Source organism: Castanea sativa, chromosome 1 (genome assembly GCF_040712315.1).
Source record: "Castanea sativa cultivar Marrone di Chiusa Pesio chromosome 1, ASM4071231v1".
Classification (NCBI taxonomy): domain Eukaryota; kingdom Viridiplantae; phylum Streptophyta; class Magnoliopsida; order Fagales; family Fagaceae; genus Castanea; species Castanea sativa.
In genome coordinates this window covers 75,533,937-75,548,155 of record NC_134013.1, presented here as the reverse complement: position 1 = coordinate 75,548,155, position 14,219 = coordinate 75,533,937, and the positions used below count along the sequence as shown (strand labels likewise).

Below are 14,219 nucleotides of genomic sequence, written 5' to 3'. Positions count from 1 at the left end.
TCACTATATTCAGGGAAAAGTATAGAGTGTAGCAGTACAGTTTTCTCTCTCAAAAGAACATCAAACCCTAATCTCCAAAACAACAGTTATATATATATATATATATATATATATATATATATATATATATATATATATATATATATATATCCTGCACACAAGATTCACAATGGATTAAGTCTCAGAAAATCTTCTACTAAAAACTGTAACAATATTATTTTAGGTCAAGTCATAATCCAGATCAAACACAACTAGGCTCTACAAAGCCCAACAGGGACAAGGTCAGGGCATGTTAGAAGGATGGAAATTTTTTTAATTCCTACAACATCCTCCCCTTCTCGTTTGCGTTATGATACAGGGGTTAATGGTTATCGAGGTAGAAGTTGCAAGCAAGAATTTTCTGAAGCAAAGCAACAATTGGTAGAATCAAAAAGAAGAATTGGTGGAAACAAAGGGAGAATTGGCGAAAACAAAGGAACAAGTGATATTGATACATGAAGCTAAAATACAACAAAATCAATTAAAGCTTAAATTAGCTAGATTACTTGCTAGTTTGCGCTAATTTTTAGGTAATTAATTGGATATTGTTGCACTTAGACATATATTAGTTGAATTTTGAGGTAGACTTTAAGTATGATGTTTGGTCGTACATTTTTTAAATTTTAACTAAATGCTCTTGGAAAATGAGTTTTGATATAGATTAAGTTTTCTTATGTATTAGCTTATTGTTAAATATTTTATTGATTCTTAATTATTGTATTTTAGAAATTATAAAAGTCAAAGTTTTACTAGGATGAATAAATATATTTAGTAAATTTTATTGTCATTGATTATTACATTGAGTTAGGAGAGAAATGTTTCATGTCATGGGTACAAATGACGCTGAGTGGAAATTATTTGCAACAAGGTTGAGCCTGATTAGATTTTTAATATCCTCATGAGGAAGACTATTTTGATTAGTTGATGAGACAATGTGTGCTCATGTGATTGTGAATACACAGTGGAATGTTGAACGTTACATACTGCGATCGAATAGACAATATGTTATTTTGTAGTTGAATGTTTTTCATTGTAATAGAATATTGAGTTGAATGCTCGAGTATTGTATTTTATCTTTATACTCATGTGAGTATTTTCTTAATTGAATGACTGTAAAGCATTCTAATATATGTTTCCCATTAGGCACATTGTGAAAATTAGAATTGAAAAATATTTTAAAAAGTCATAAAAATGTGAAAGATTATTAGTGATGACTCAAAGTCGTCTCTAATCACTACAAGAAATTTGGCTATTTTCAATGGTTGAAACTGTTGAAAAAAGTACTAGAAACTGTTGAAAAAAGTATTTTCGACGGTTGAAGTGACCGTAGAGAATTGTTATTAAAAACCGTGTTGAGAACATTTTTCTACGACCTATGAAGCTGTCGAAAAAAGTTTTACACCTTTATCAACATGCACTCAATCATTGATAAAGGGTATCTTAAGATAAGTTTCAAGTTTCAACGGTTTGTAACCATTGAAATATGTATTTTTCATTCAAAATAAATAAATAAATTTGGATATGCTCCTTCACATTGATCAAAATTTAATTTGGAGAAACACATTCAAAATATAAACATTAATAATGACCAATTTACAAAATTTTACTACTATAATATAATTTACAAAATAAAAAATATCTTGGACATATTGCCTCAAATTTACACAATTTGCATGTGTTTTAGCCAAAGCAAATGTAGCAATATGTACAAAAATAACTTAAGTTTGTCCAACATTTTCTAGCTGTTCCTCACCACCTCCAGTTACCTATAATAAGAAAATTGCATACAAAAACAACTTAGATTTTGTATAAAAACCACTATAATTATAGAAAAAAAAAAAGAAAAAAAAAAGAAACAGAACAATAACTAGTATATAAGACCTTTACTTTAGAGAAACTTTAATTACGTATTATGAAGCAAGAGCATGTGATTTAACATATGGGTAAGCCTAATTTGTGGACCTATTAACTAAACTATGGACCATTTATTTTAACAAGCCCTTCACCTAAATAACTAGCCCAAAGAAAGTACAACCCAACAATGAGCCCATAGACTAGAATGTTAGTGCTTAAATCTCTTATGGCAATGTTTACTATGTTCACTCCACAACCCCAACCTAACATGTCTCTCTTCTCTTTCTTTTTATTTTACTAAAATCAATTCCTTTAATCATTTCCTTTTATCAATATTCAATATCTGTCCTAGGTTACAAGCATTCAGAAGCCGAAATTCATACAAAAAATCAAGCATAGTTAATAAATTATTTAAAATGTAAGTTACCAAAAAATAATTATACATTTAAAATACAACATGACCAAAATGAACAATGCACCATGGTTATTGATCATAACTTGCTAGTGGCTATAAGCATTTCAAATGCTTTTGTTCCATGTTCTTTAATATAATTTTCTGTTGCAGCTAGAACATCACCTGGCTTTCTAAAGAGCCTTTGCTTCTCTTTGTTCCATGTTCTTCAATATAATTTTCTGTAGTTGCTAGAACATCACCTGGCTTTCTGAAGAGCCTTTGCTTCTCTTTGTTTACCACTGCTCTGTGTACAACACTCTTTAGCCTCCCATTAGTCCACGCCTACAAAGTAGGTAGTAACTATAAGTGTGTGTTAATGGAAACAAATACACCAAAAAGTTATTATTTGTTAACCTCAGTAAGATTATTAATCTTAACAAAAAATTCAATTTTTCTAACATTCAGATCTTATTTGTTGCCAATACGAACAAGTGGTAGAACTTAAATCCTAGATCAAATAGAATTAAGCAGAACATCTGACATATAAGTGAGAGTGAGTTTCTGTCATTCTCTGCAGTTTCTGAGTGGGTTGGGGTTGAATGGGGTTAGAGCTGTCAAATTTTAGGTGAAGTAGAGATGGAGAAGAAAGTTTGTCCAAACACAAGTACAAAACAGTATTGGAAGGGGTCTCACATGGGTGGCACAGGAATGGGAGAGGAGAAATTGGCCCCACCCCATTGTATTCCCTTTTAACTATGGTACTTAACCAAATCTTAATAAAATAATATAGAAATTTCTTAAATTTCAAAACTATTCCCTAGAGTACCATTGCCTATCTCAAATTTCATGTGTGTGTAAACAAGCACGCATGTATATTTGGGATTTTCTTTAAGTAAAAAAAAATGTCCCTGCAATATTTGGGACAGTTACAAATTAGTCAAGAAACAGTGTACAAAGACAACAAGTCTGTCCTACATTAATGCGATATGTGCAAGAATTAAGAAATTACCAAAATTCAATGCATTTCTTATTACCTCATGGGAAAGGTTGCCAACATAGATAGTAGCGTATGCTGGATTGATTTTAGGAGCCTCCTCATTGATCTACAAAACAAATAAAACATAAGAAACTAACTGTCAAAATCCAGATATTCCAAATTCTAGTCTAGCATACTTTAAATTAGAGCACATGCTTTGGGATACAACAGGAAATAATTCTTATTTAATGAAGCCACATAATATAAGAGCTTAGCTCTTTTGACACAACTTGATATCAGTTATGATACTCCTAAAGTTCTTGTGAGCCTATTGAGCTAAGAAATTTCCTAAGACATATCATGGACATGAAGAAAAGGAGACTTCTTACTCCAAAGCCCTCTATTTTACATTAGAAAACCAATCTATATATTAAGTTTGCCGAAAAGGATTTTATGTGGGAAGTGAACATCTGGAGCCTAGAGTTTATAGAAATCCATAACTTGGTGACCTCTGCAATGATTGTAGATAAATATGATGGCTTCTACAATTTGGAATTTATAGAAATCCATGTAGTGGCTAATATTAAATACAGGTATACTCTTCACAATGAAATATTTAATTCACTATGCATATGATTATTGCACTTTAAAAAAATAAATAAGTTTTAGCTATTAGAGGTTTCAACTAGTAGTAAGTTTTAGGCGACTAACAGAATTTCAAAATGGCAGTAAGTTTTAGTCCTTTGCCGAACCCCCTGTAATTGAAACCTATCCAGACTACTATTCTCAAGACCCTTCTTTTAAATTACTAGCACTAGATTTGGATGAATTTTCATAAGTCAACTTCTTTGTGTTTATCAACTCAACCAAATCCCATGGACACTGTAAATTGGGAGATATATCAATGCTGACACTTGACAGCCAAATAGATAAAAAATAAAATCAAATATAAATCAAATTAAGATCCACACAAAGTTGAGACCCTTTTTGCAAGTGCCTTTGGCAATAAAGATCCACCCTCCAAGAAATGCAGTACACTGTTAGAAGAAACAATGGAGTATCAAGCATCTTATCAGGCCTATAAAATAAAACGGCAATGATGAACAAAAATTGAACACATCATAGCATAATAACAAAGACAAAAGATTGTCAAGGATTAGGAATGACAATTTTTACTCGGCCCACGAATACCCGGCCCAACCTGACCCTAATGGATTGGATTTTACCCGGCCCGACCCTAATGGGTTAGATTTTACCCGGCTCGATAAAGAATAGGGCCGGGTTTGAGTTAAAAAATTAAAAATTAAAAAAAAAAAAAAAAACCTGAAGCGAGTCCGGATCGGGTTCGGGTTTTGGTAAAAACCCGGCCCGAATCTGGACCCGACCCGGTTATACCCTAATTACTAAAATATTCTCATATATATATATATATACACACGCGCGCGCGCGCACACACACACACACATATGGATAAACTTATCCCGAACCCACCTCATTCTCCCACTCTCATCACACAGCCACCACCCTCCCTCTCTCAAATCTCCAGCACTCTCACGGCCATGACCACGAACACAGCCTCACCGTCGCAGCCCTTAACTCCTCAAGCAGTCACTCTCACAGACCGGCACAGCCACACTCACGGCCTTAGTGCCTCACCGTCGCCCCCCTTAATCGCTCCCATTCTCCCCCTGTGCCTTCAATACGTTCTTCTCTTTTTTTTTTTTTCTTTTTTTTTCCCATTTCTATTTGGGTTCGAGTTCGTTAGGATTTGGGATCGTTAGGGGTTTGGGTCCCTTTTTTTTTTTTTTTTTTTTTTTTTTTAAGAATCTGGTTTGGGTTCCTGTTGGGTTTGGGTTCGTTGCCATTCCTATTTCTCAATGATATGTTCTTCACTTTTTTTTTTATGATTTCTGTGTTTGTGTTTGTGATTTTGAAAGGGAAAATAAAAAATCTGAAATATTTGTGTTTGTGTTTGGAGTTTTGGTGGCTACTCTGGTCCGATTGAAGAGCATAATCCTAGGGTTTGTTTTTGATTTTGGGTTTCTGATCTAAATTGATGATCATGATCTTGCCCTTTTGGTTTTTTTTTTTGATTGGGCCACAGATTGGGCCTGGAGTGGCATGGGCTGGCGGGGCAGGTCTGGGCCCCGCATAATAAACCCGTTTATTAAACGGACCGGGTCCGGGTTGTGGTGGCAAACCCGCGGGTCGGACTCAAGTATGGAAAAAAGTCCGAACCCGACCCGTTGCCATTTCTATCAAGGATAGAATTATCAAGTTTGTTTAGTCACTCCATTTTTCTTTGTCCCATCTATTTCCTCCTCTCTCTTCTTTTATTTCTTTTTATTTAAAGGCACTAGGCAACCAAAAATTGTACTGCCTTTCTATTCCCTGTGGGTCAAGCAGCAATTTTATTGGTACGATTTTCTAGTCCACCCTTATTGGTGATTGAAGCTATTATAAAAATATCTATGAATCTATCTAATACAAAGTTGAAACCCACCTTTTAGAAAAACTCATCTCTCTCTCTCTCTCTCTCTCTCTGGCTTTGCCATTTTTCTATCTTGCATTGCTCTTTGTGCTCATGGAAGTCAACAAAATAGTTGCACCAGTAAGCCCACCTGGTCTTAGTACTACAAACAACCACACGCAAAAGCACCATCACTTACATTCCCAAATCCATAGCCATAGTCACCACCATGGCATTTTCCCCTCCACTTCCATTCTTATACTCATCAAATCCATCATCTTTATTATGCTCCTTTTTGCCATAATTCTAATCATTGTTCTACTCAGAAGACTCAAATCTGCTAAAAACAATGGTGTACTTTTGCCTATTATATTACTAGTATATAAAAAAAAAATGTTAAAATAGTAATTCCACCAAGTTTATCTTAGTCTCAACAAGTCTAATTACCTCATCACCATAACCATGGATTGATTATGTGTAAACCCTAATTTTCAAAATCTTCTAAATACAGAGATTCTAAAATTGAAAAAAAAAAATTAACAGCATCGAGATCCAATAATCAATCACATAGAAGAGAAAGCAGGATCACAAGCCCAAAAATAGTCAAATAGATGAGAAAGCAAGAAAAATCGCATGGAATCAAAGATCTAACCATAAATAGAATTGCAAAACTAAAACAGATATAGAAAATCACTTACTGAAGCCTTGAAATTGAAATTTTCCAATTCAAGCAGACGAAACCAAAAGAAATCGATCTACAAAGAAAATAGACTTAGGTTTTTTTGAGAGAGAGATGAGAGCATTAGAGAGAGAGAGAGAGAGAGAGGGAGAACAAATGCTACTGAGAAAAAAAATGGGAATTCAAAGAGGGAGAACAAGTTGCTTTTGTATGTGTTTGTGAGAATCGGAGTAAAAACATAATTTCATAGAGGAAGCACGTTCCTGATTTTCTACATTTACAAACCGTGAAAAAAAAAACATAATTAGCAATATCAACATTTATCCACCCGTGGATAAAATTTTGTCAATTAAATTTTTTTATCTACTTTTTTTTTTTTTTTTTTACGGTGAGGAATAAAAAAAAAAAAGGGAGCCACATTATTTTTAAGATTTATCTCAACAGTTATCACAATTGTTGAAATAAGTATACTAATTTCCTTTCTTTAGCTTCACAGTTGCATACAACTATAGAAAGTTAATGCTTTTATCAACATATTTAGTAAACGTAGATAAAAATATGTTGAGAAAGCTCAAGTTATTTGTAGTGAATGTAATATCTCATTATCAACGGCACAAATGTAGTGCTAATATGCGTTATTATTTGTGACGACATTTGCATCATCACTAATATGTATTATTTGCGATGACAAAAATGTCGCCATTAATACTACCTATTAGTGGAGAAGACCTTTGTCGTTGGTAATAATTTCATATTAATGATGACTCGTCCATTTATAGTTTCCTAGGTTATTTGCGTCGACAGTTACCACAATATCGTCGCTAATAGTAACATATTAGCGACGACGGTAATGCTAGAAATCTTTTCTGATGAGGCATTTCCAACAGCAATTAGAGAAGACAAATATCATCCCTAATAACATTACTGATGATATTTAAAGAAGTAAAATCATTGCTAAAGGACAAATTTCTTGTAGTGCCTTCTACATTAAGTTGGGGAATCAGTTGACCAAGGGACCAATCGGTTGATCGCAACACAATGCTAATGAAGGATGTTCACGGCTCTATTCCATAACCCTTACTTTCCTCCTTCATTGTATAATTTCTTATGAAATCACATGCTTCGGATGGTTTGGTTGGTTGCTTCACTTTATTTTCCTATTATATACTTTTAGCATGAACATGTCCACTCTGCACAAATCATGTAATGTAAAGGTTCAAACTGATTAGAATTGCAATTTCTTTGTCCCTTGGAGTTTATGCCCAAAGTTATGTACACCTAGATGGAGAGGTGTACTCCACTTTGAACAAGTGTACACCATAATGTAGTGGCATACACCATATTCCTTCAAATGAAGAATTCAGTTTTCTTCTATGTGCTCATATGCGTTCTTGCATTTTGGATTTGTACTTGAATAGAGGCAATGTATGTTGATCCATGCCACTTTGGAAAGAAAGTTTTATCTTTTTTTCCTTTCTTCTTTTGTACAACTTCCTTTATTTTGATGTTTAGCTCTTCAGGATTTCAATTAATTTTGATAAAATAAATCATGAAAAATATGAAAACATGGATTTCATTTCATTTTAATAAGATAGTATAGGATTCCATTCAAATTAAATAGTTTAGGATAATTTAAATTCCAACAAAAAATCAAATTCTCAAAGAAATTAAAATCAAGTTCAAGACTTTGGAGGGAAAGGTCAAACTTTAAATAACTTAATAAATGCTAGATAAAATTAACTAAAGTATTAAGTAAAGGGAAAAGTTAATGGAAGTCCTACGGACATTAGTTTATAATCTATTTATATATATAAAAAAATTTATGGGCAAAGATAAAAGTTAAATTTTTTACTCCTTTTTTTATATTTCCCAAAAAGTGGTGTTAAAAATTTTCTAAAATAATTTATTAACAATTATTCTAAAGGCACTCGTTAACATGTCCTTTTAAGTAAATAATATATACAATCAGAGTCCAATTTTGTGCTATTTGTTCCCAAAAAAAAAAAATCTTAATTTTAGTTTCAAATGTGAGGATCGTACCATAATTATCCTTCCAGTTCTAGGTCTCCATTCTTAGCAAATCACTTTTATGTTCCTTTTGGAAGAGCAGATAAGAACCCCAACCAAATCCAAATTCACTTCCCTAAATCAGATAGTTTTTATTTTTTGTGCAGATCAGAAACTTCTAGCAACACCGAAATTCGAGTCTTACACAATTAGTGGTACATATTACCACATCAGTTTAGGGATTCCATCATATAAAACACTCTTAGTTTTTTCATGAATACTATGGAATTTGAAAGGGATCTCTCGAGATCTATGATGCATGGTTTTGAATTCAGAGGGTTACTTCTGTATCTTATTTAGGAAGAGGTTCTCCTTACCTTCCAATTTTATTTTTCTACAACTTTTTAATGGTCTTGGCTTATGCTCTGTAAAACACGTTCCAAGCATTGCTAAGATTTTCTTATTCCTTTCTTTCCTCCGACTTTGCTTAATTTTTGTTTAGTTACAAGAAAATAACCACGTGTGTTTGCGTATGGTGTAATTTTTTGTTACGAAGGGATTGCCATAAAATTGCGAAACTCTATTATCAACAAAGTCAGATATTTTAAACTACTTCTTTTCTTAACGAAGGTTAGCTATTTTAACTACTTATGTTCTTATTATTAATGGTAAATTATATGATTAGTTGTTGATATGCTGATATAGACAGCCAAATGTAACCTTTTATTAGAGCTTTTATCGTTTTATTTTCACAATACTTTGTTTTTTCTTTCCCTTTTTTTTTTTTTTTTTTCATTTTCCAATAATTTTGATGTAAGGGTATCTAGAAATCTATTTTACATTATTCACAATTCTATTAGATCTTTGTATTTTTTCAATCAATAAATTTTCAAGTGATTAAGAATATGATGAGGATTTAGTGGTGATATTGCATTAATGATTCGATATCGAATTTGAATATATTTCTAGAGATAGTTATGGATGAAGCATGATCTAGAAGATCAAAAAAATACTGTAAAAAAGGGTTGGTGGGGCTCAAGTCGAGATGTGCACTGGAAGTGAAATTGATGCTGAAAATCTATTTGATGTTCCTATTTTATAGAAAAATGATATGTCCACAATATTTTCACAACATTTTTACAACAAATTTTAAGTGGTAGGATGTTACTGATTGTTATTGTTGAGGCAAAAAAGTAATCTTAGTGTTAGTTTCAAATTTGAACCAATAACAACTAACCACCTACGATTTGTTGTGAAAATGTTGTAAAAATGTTGTGGATGTAGCACCTCTCTATTTTATATGGTCCTGGTAAAAGTGAAACCAATGATGGAAATCTATTTGATGTTCCTAGATGACAAAGCAAAAAATGTAATATTCTTATGTTATGAAGCAAAAAAATCCACTTATGTTACGCATTATGGGAACATACAAATACTTTCTAAATAAAGAACCATTGAAGACAAAAAATTGATTGAAGAAATTGTTACAAGTGGTGATGTGATTGCCACTTATACTCATGAAGTCATTTTGTATTTTGAATGAGATCCTAAAGGGATGGATAAGCTTTTGCATGGGTTGAATGTGGGAAGCATAGAATTTTACCTTGTTGCACGTTGTAACCACCATGTATCGAAATGGGAACATACAAGTTTGCCAATAAAGGGGGATGGGACATTGGAACCATGATGAGTCTTATTATGGTTATGAAGAATTTGTGGTTATGTGCAAGGGATACTTGATTGTACTCAAAATTTTTAAGTTGGCAAATATTTTTTTTTTTTTTTTTTTTTTTTTTTTTTTTTTTTTTTTTAAGTTTGTCAAATAGAAGACTATAATGACTTCACATTAGACATTTTAAATAATAAAATACAATATTTTCTTCTTCTTCTTTTTTATTGATTCATCTAATGCTATCCTTCATATGATAAAAAAAATTGAAAGTTTATGTGTTTGTAAAAAAAAAAAAATTGAATTACTGAAATAATACTATATCAAATTTATTAATTTGTGGCAAACAACATAACAATGACCAACTACATATGTGGCTTGTAACATAGCATATGCATTACATGATGCGTGTGATAAAATGATTAAAAAAAAGTATGGCTACAGAAGGGATATATATATTTATATTGAGGCATAATATTTATTGTTTCTAGCCTCCTGTTGTACTATCTCATCTGCCACGTCATTAGACATTTTTTTTTTCTTCCTAATTATTTTGACAATATTAAATATATAACTAGATTGACTTTACTTTTTTTTTTTTGTTGATAAGTAACGAAAATTTTATTAAAAAACGAAAAACAGCCAACCCGAGTACATTGGGAATGTACTATGGGGGCATAAATCAATAACCAAGATTACAACGATAAAGTAAAACAGGAAGGGAAGAATAAGAAAAATAACAAAAGACCACACTCCAATCGAGGAGAGTGTGTAAAAAAAAAAAAGACTTAACCTGTAACATAGAGTGTTCACCTCCTTCAAAACTTCTAGCATTCCTTTCGCTTTGGTCAGTTTTAACTTTACATATATCTTTTTATATATATATATATATATATATATATATATATATATATATATATATATATAAATTTAGATATATATAACTAAACATTAAAATCAATGAAGAATAAAAAACCAAAAACAATGTTTATACATATCTATTTATACCATATATAATAATGGAAGCTTTGCAATAAATTATACAAAAGCTCTTTTTGTGTCACGTCATTAGCATCATTAATTTTTTTATTTGTTATCTTTTATTTGTTGCAAGTTTACTTTGTTCAACCTTTTATCTTCTTCAACTATTGTCTTCTTAGTTCAATCTTTCATCTTTTCCAATTATTTTCTTCTTAAAATTTCCATTTGTTTCCCTTAAAAACAATATGACATTGTTTATTTTATAAAGAATAAAAAATAAATAAGTGAAGATCCTTGCTCTTTGTTGGTTTGGTAAAGGGTTATATGAGAAAAGTACATTTCTTAATTAATACTTTAATACATCTAAATGAAATTCTCTTATGAGAAAAATACTTTGTTACAAATGACTAATCCTAATATATGATTTTACAAATATTTTTGAAAATAAATTATATATTATATTTCATTACAAAATAATGATATATTCTCGCGCATTGCGCTGGAATGAGATTAGTATATATGATAATGAGAAACTAGACGAAAATAATATTGTGAAAGTTGCAAGGAAAAACCATTTTAGTACATTCAAATGTCTTATTATCAATATTGTTAATTTGTTATTATTATGAATGTTTAGGATAACATATTCAAAAAATTATTTTTTTAAAAAGAGACTTTCGACCTATGACGTCTGCTCTTGAAGATAATTCTTTATCATCAGACCAAGACATCAATCAATTTTTGGTGTAAGTGGGAATTGAACCCCAAATCTCTTATTCAACCATCAAAGACTTTACCAGTTGAGCTAGCTGGAACCCACAATTCAAAAAATTATTATATTTTCACAAACATACATTTCTCATTATTTATTTGACAATATATTATAGAACATAATTACCCTATAACACAAAACTCTTTTTTTTTTTTTTTTTAAGAATATATAGGGTCCGTTTGGATAGAACTTATTACTGAAAACTGAAAATACTATAGAAAAATAAATTTTAAATGTGTGAATAGTACTGCGGAACCCATTTTTAATAAAAAAAAGTTGCTGAAAAAGTGCGTGAACAGTGCGTGCACAATACACGCACAGTACGTGCACTACGAGTTTTGTCCCCCGCAGCAAACGAAAAAAAAAAAAAAAGAAAAAAAAAAGGAAAAAACGCAAAAAGCAAAATGTAGCTCTAATAATCCGGATCCAAACGGGCAAATAATGTAACTCTTGGTCAAATTAATTTCCTAGATGTTTAATAACCCATGCTTAACATCAATAGGATCTCTATAATTGACCATTCACGTGCGTAAGTATAAGTTACATTACACACTAGTTTGTGTTTAAGTTTGAAACTTGAATTTAGAAAGTAAATTTGGAGAAAGTGGGGGTATTAATTAGGGGTGGCAAAATTTGACACGACCCGCGAACCCGACACGACACGACATGAAATTAGCAGGTTATGGGTTGAGGCTTAATGGGTTCGTGTCATATTCGAGTTGACACGACTAACCCGTTTAATAAACGGGTTGGGTTAGTGTTGAACACATAGAACACGTTTGACCCGTCTGACCCGTTTAATTAAATGACATTTTACCAATATACCCTTCAAACTCTAGGTATATAAACTTATTAGTTGTTGTGATTTATTTTCTTTGACATATTGTGATTGATTATTTGTGATATTGGAATATGCTTTAGTTTTGAATGATTATTTTTAATGCAGTTACTTGTTAGTTTTGAATTTTATATTAAAAATATTTATTTGTTTGTTTTTTCATTAATTTTTATTTTTCATTTTAATAAAATCTGATAAACAGGTCGACATGACTGACCCGTTTAATAAATGGGTCGTGTTAGGGTTGAGAAATCTTGACCCGTTTAATAAACATGTCGGGTTAGTGTTGACCTATGCAGTCGAATATTCATGACTTGACACGACACGAACCCGACACGCGAACACGAATTGCCACCCCTAGTATTAATGAGATGATTGATAGACTTTCGAATGCGTTGAATTTAAATTCAATTTGACACTTTGACTTGAGGGGTCTTAAATTAATCATTACTTGTAAATTGATTATTTCCACACAAAATAACTAGGTCTCTAAGTCTTCAAGGTCAAAATATGTCTTTGAATTTCAATTTGTATTTAGATTATTAATTTGGTATTATTTGAGTATCAAGAGAGGTAATGTATAATAAAGAGAAAAAGTATTAAAGAGTAAAAGTCAAATACTTAATTCAAAATTTGAATTTGAACAAAATAGGAAAATATTAAAGAGTAAAGCTATATACATAAGAGAGGTGCAACGTACACAACATTTTTACAACATTTTTACAACAAATCATAGGTGGTTAGTTGTTATTGGTTCAAATTTGAACCTAACACTAAGATTACTTTTTTGCCCCAACAATAACAACCACTAACATCCTGCCACTTAGGATTTGTTGTAAAAATGTTGTAAAAATGTTGTAGACATATCATTTCTCATATACATAAAATACTTTGACAACTTTTTCACACATCGAGTTGGCAAGTTTTCACTAGTTTTCATTTGAGCTCTCTATTAACATCACTTTTTACCTGCTACTAACAATATGCCATATTAGCAAATATCAAATTTTTTGTGTTTGTAAGCTTTCTCATTATTAAAAAAAAAATCGTGTAAAATTCTTAAATGATCTGACTCTGATCACATGTGAAATTGGGTAAAATGAGTAAATACTATTAATTTTAAAACTATGTAGCAAAATACTCATATTTCTAAAGTATTTAGCAAAATGTCCTTATTTTTGAAACTCAACGTTATTAATGTTGAGTTCTATGCATATTTTGCAGCTTAAAAACTTAGCTCTATCGAGTGGTATTCTAAAAAGCACTAGCATGGGTATTTTCAGAGGATCTTTCTGTTCCCACAGCTTAGGAGCTTTCGAACCAAAAGGGCTTCTCTCTTTACCTTGAACGAAAGTGGCTGTGTCCATTTCTCAAAATGCTCAGCTCTCTCTGTTTCTTTTCTCCTTGCTCACCAACCAAAACTCAAGGCCTACTCTCAAAGACAGTTCAGCCTACTAAAACCTTAAACCAGCTCTCTGGGCAGTCTTGTTCTCGCTCGAATGAGAGCCTCTAGTTTCCAAATTCCTGAGTTTTTCGTTTC

The 14,219-nt window shown here is 31.6% G+C and overlaps 1 long non-coding RNA gene across 3 annotated transcripts; it reads right to left on the bottom strand.

Moving 5' to 3' along the window:
• Positions 1 to 1,583: 1,583 nt before the first annotated feature.
• On the bottom strand, positions 1,584 to 6,681 carry LOC142609459 (uncharacterized). 3 transcript variants are annotated; one of them, XR_012839613.1, is made up of 5 exons: positions 6,432 to 6,681; positions 4,235 to 4,300; positions 3,322 to 3,390; positions 2,471 to 2,629; positions 1,584 to 1,805 (listed from the first exon to the last, which is right to left on the bottom strand). It is a non-coding gene; the product is annotated as an uncharacterized LOC142609459 (long non-coding RNA). The 3 variants fall into 3 exon arrangements; XR_012839614.1 differs by having other exon boundaries at positions 4,246 to 4,300; XR_012839612.1 differs by lacking the exon at positions 4,235 to 4,300.
• Positions 6,682 to 14,219: the final 7,538 nt, after the last annotated feature.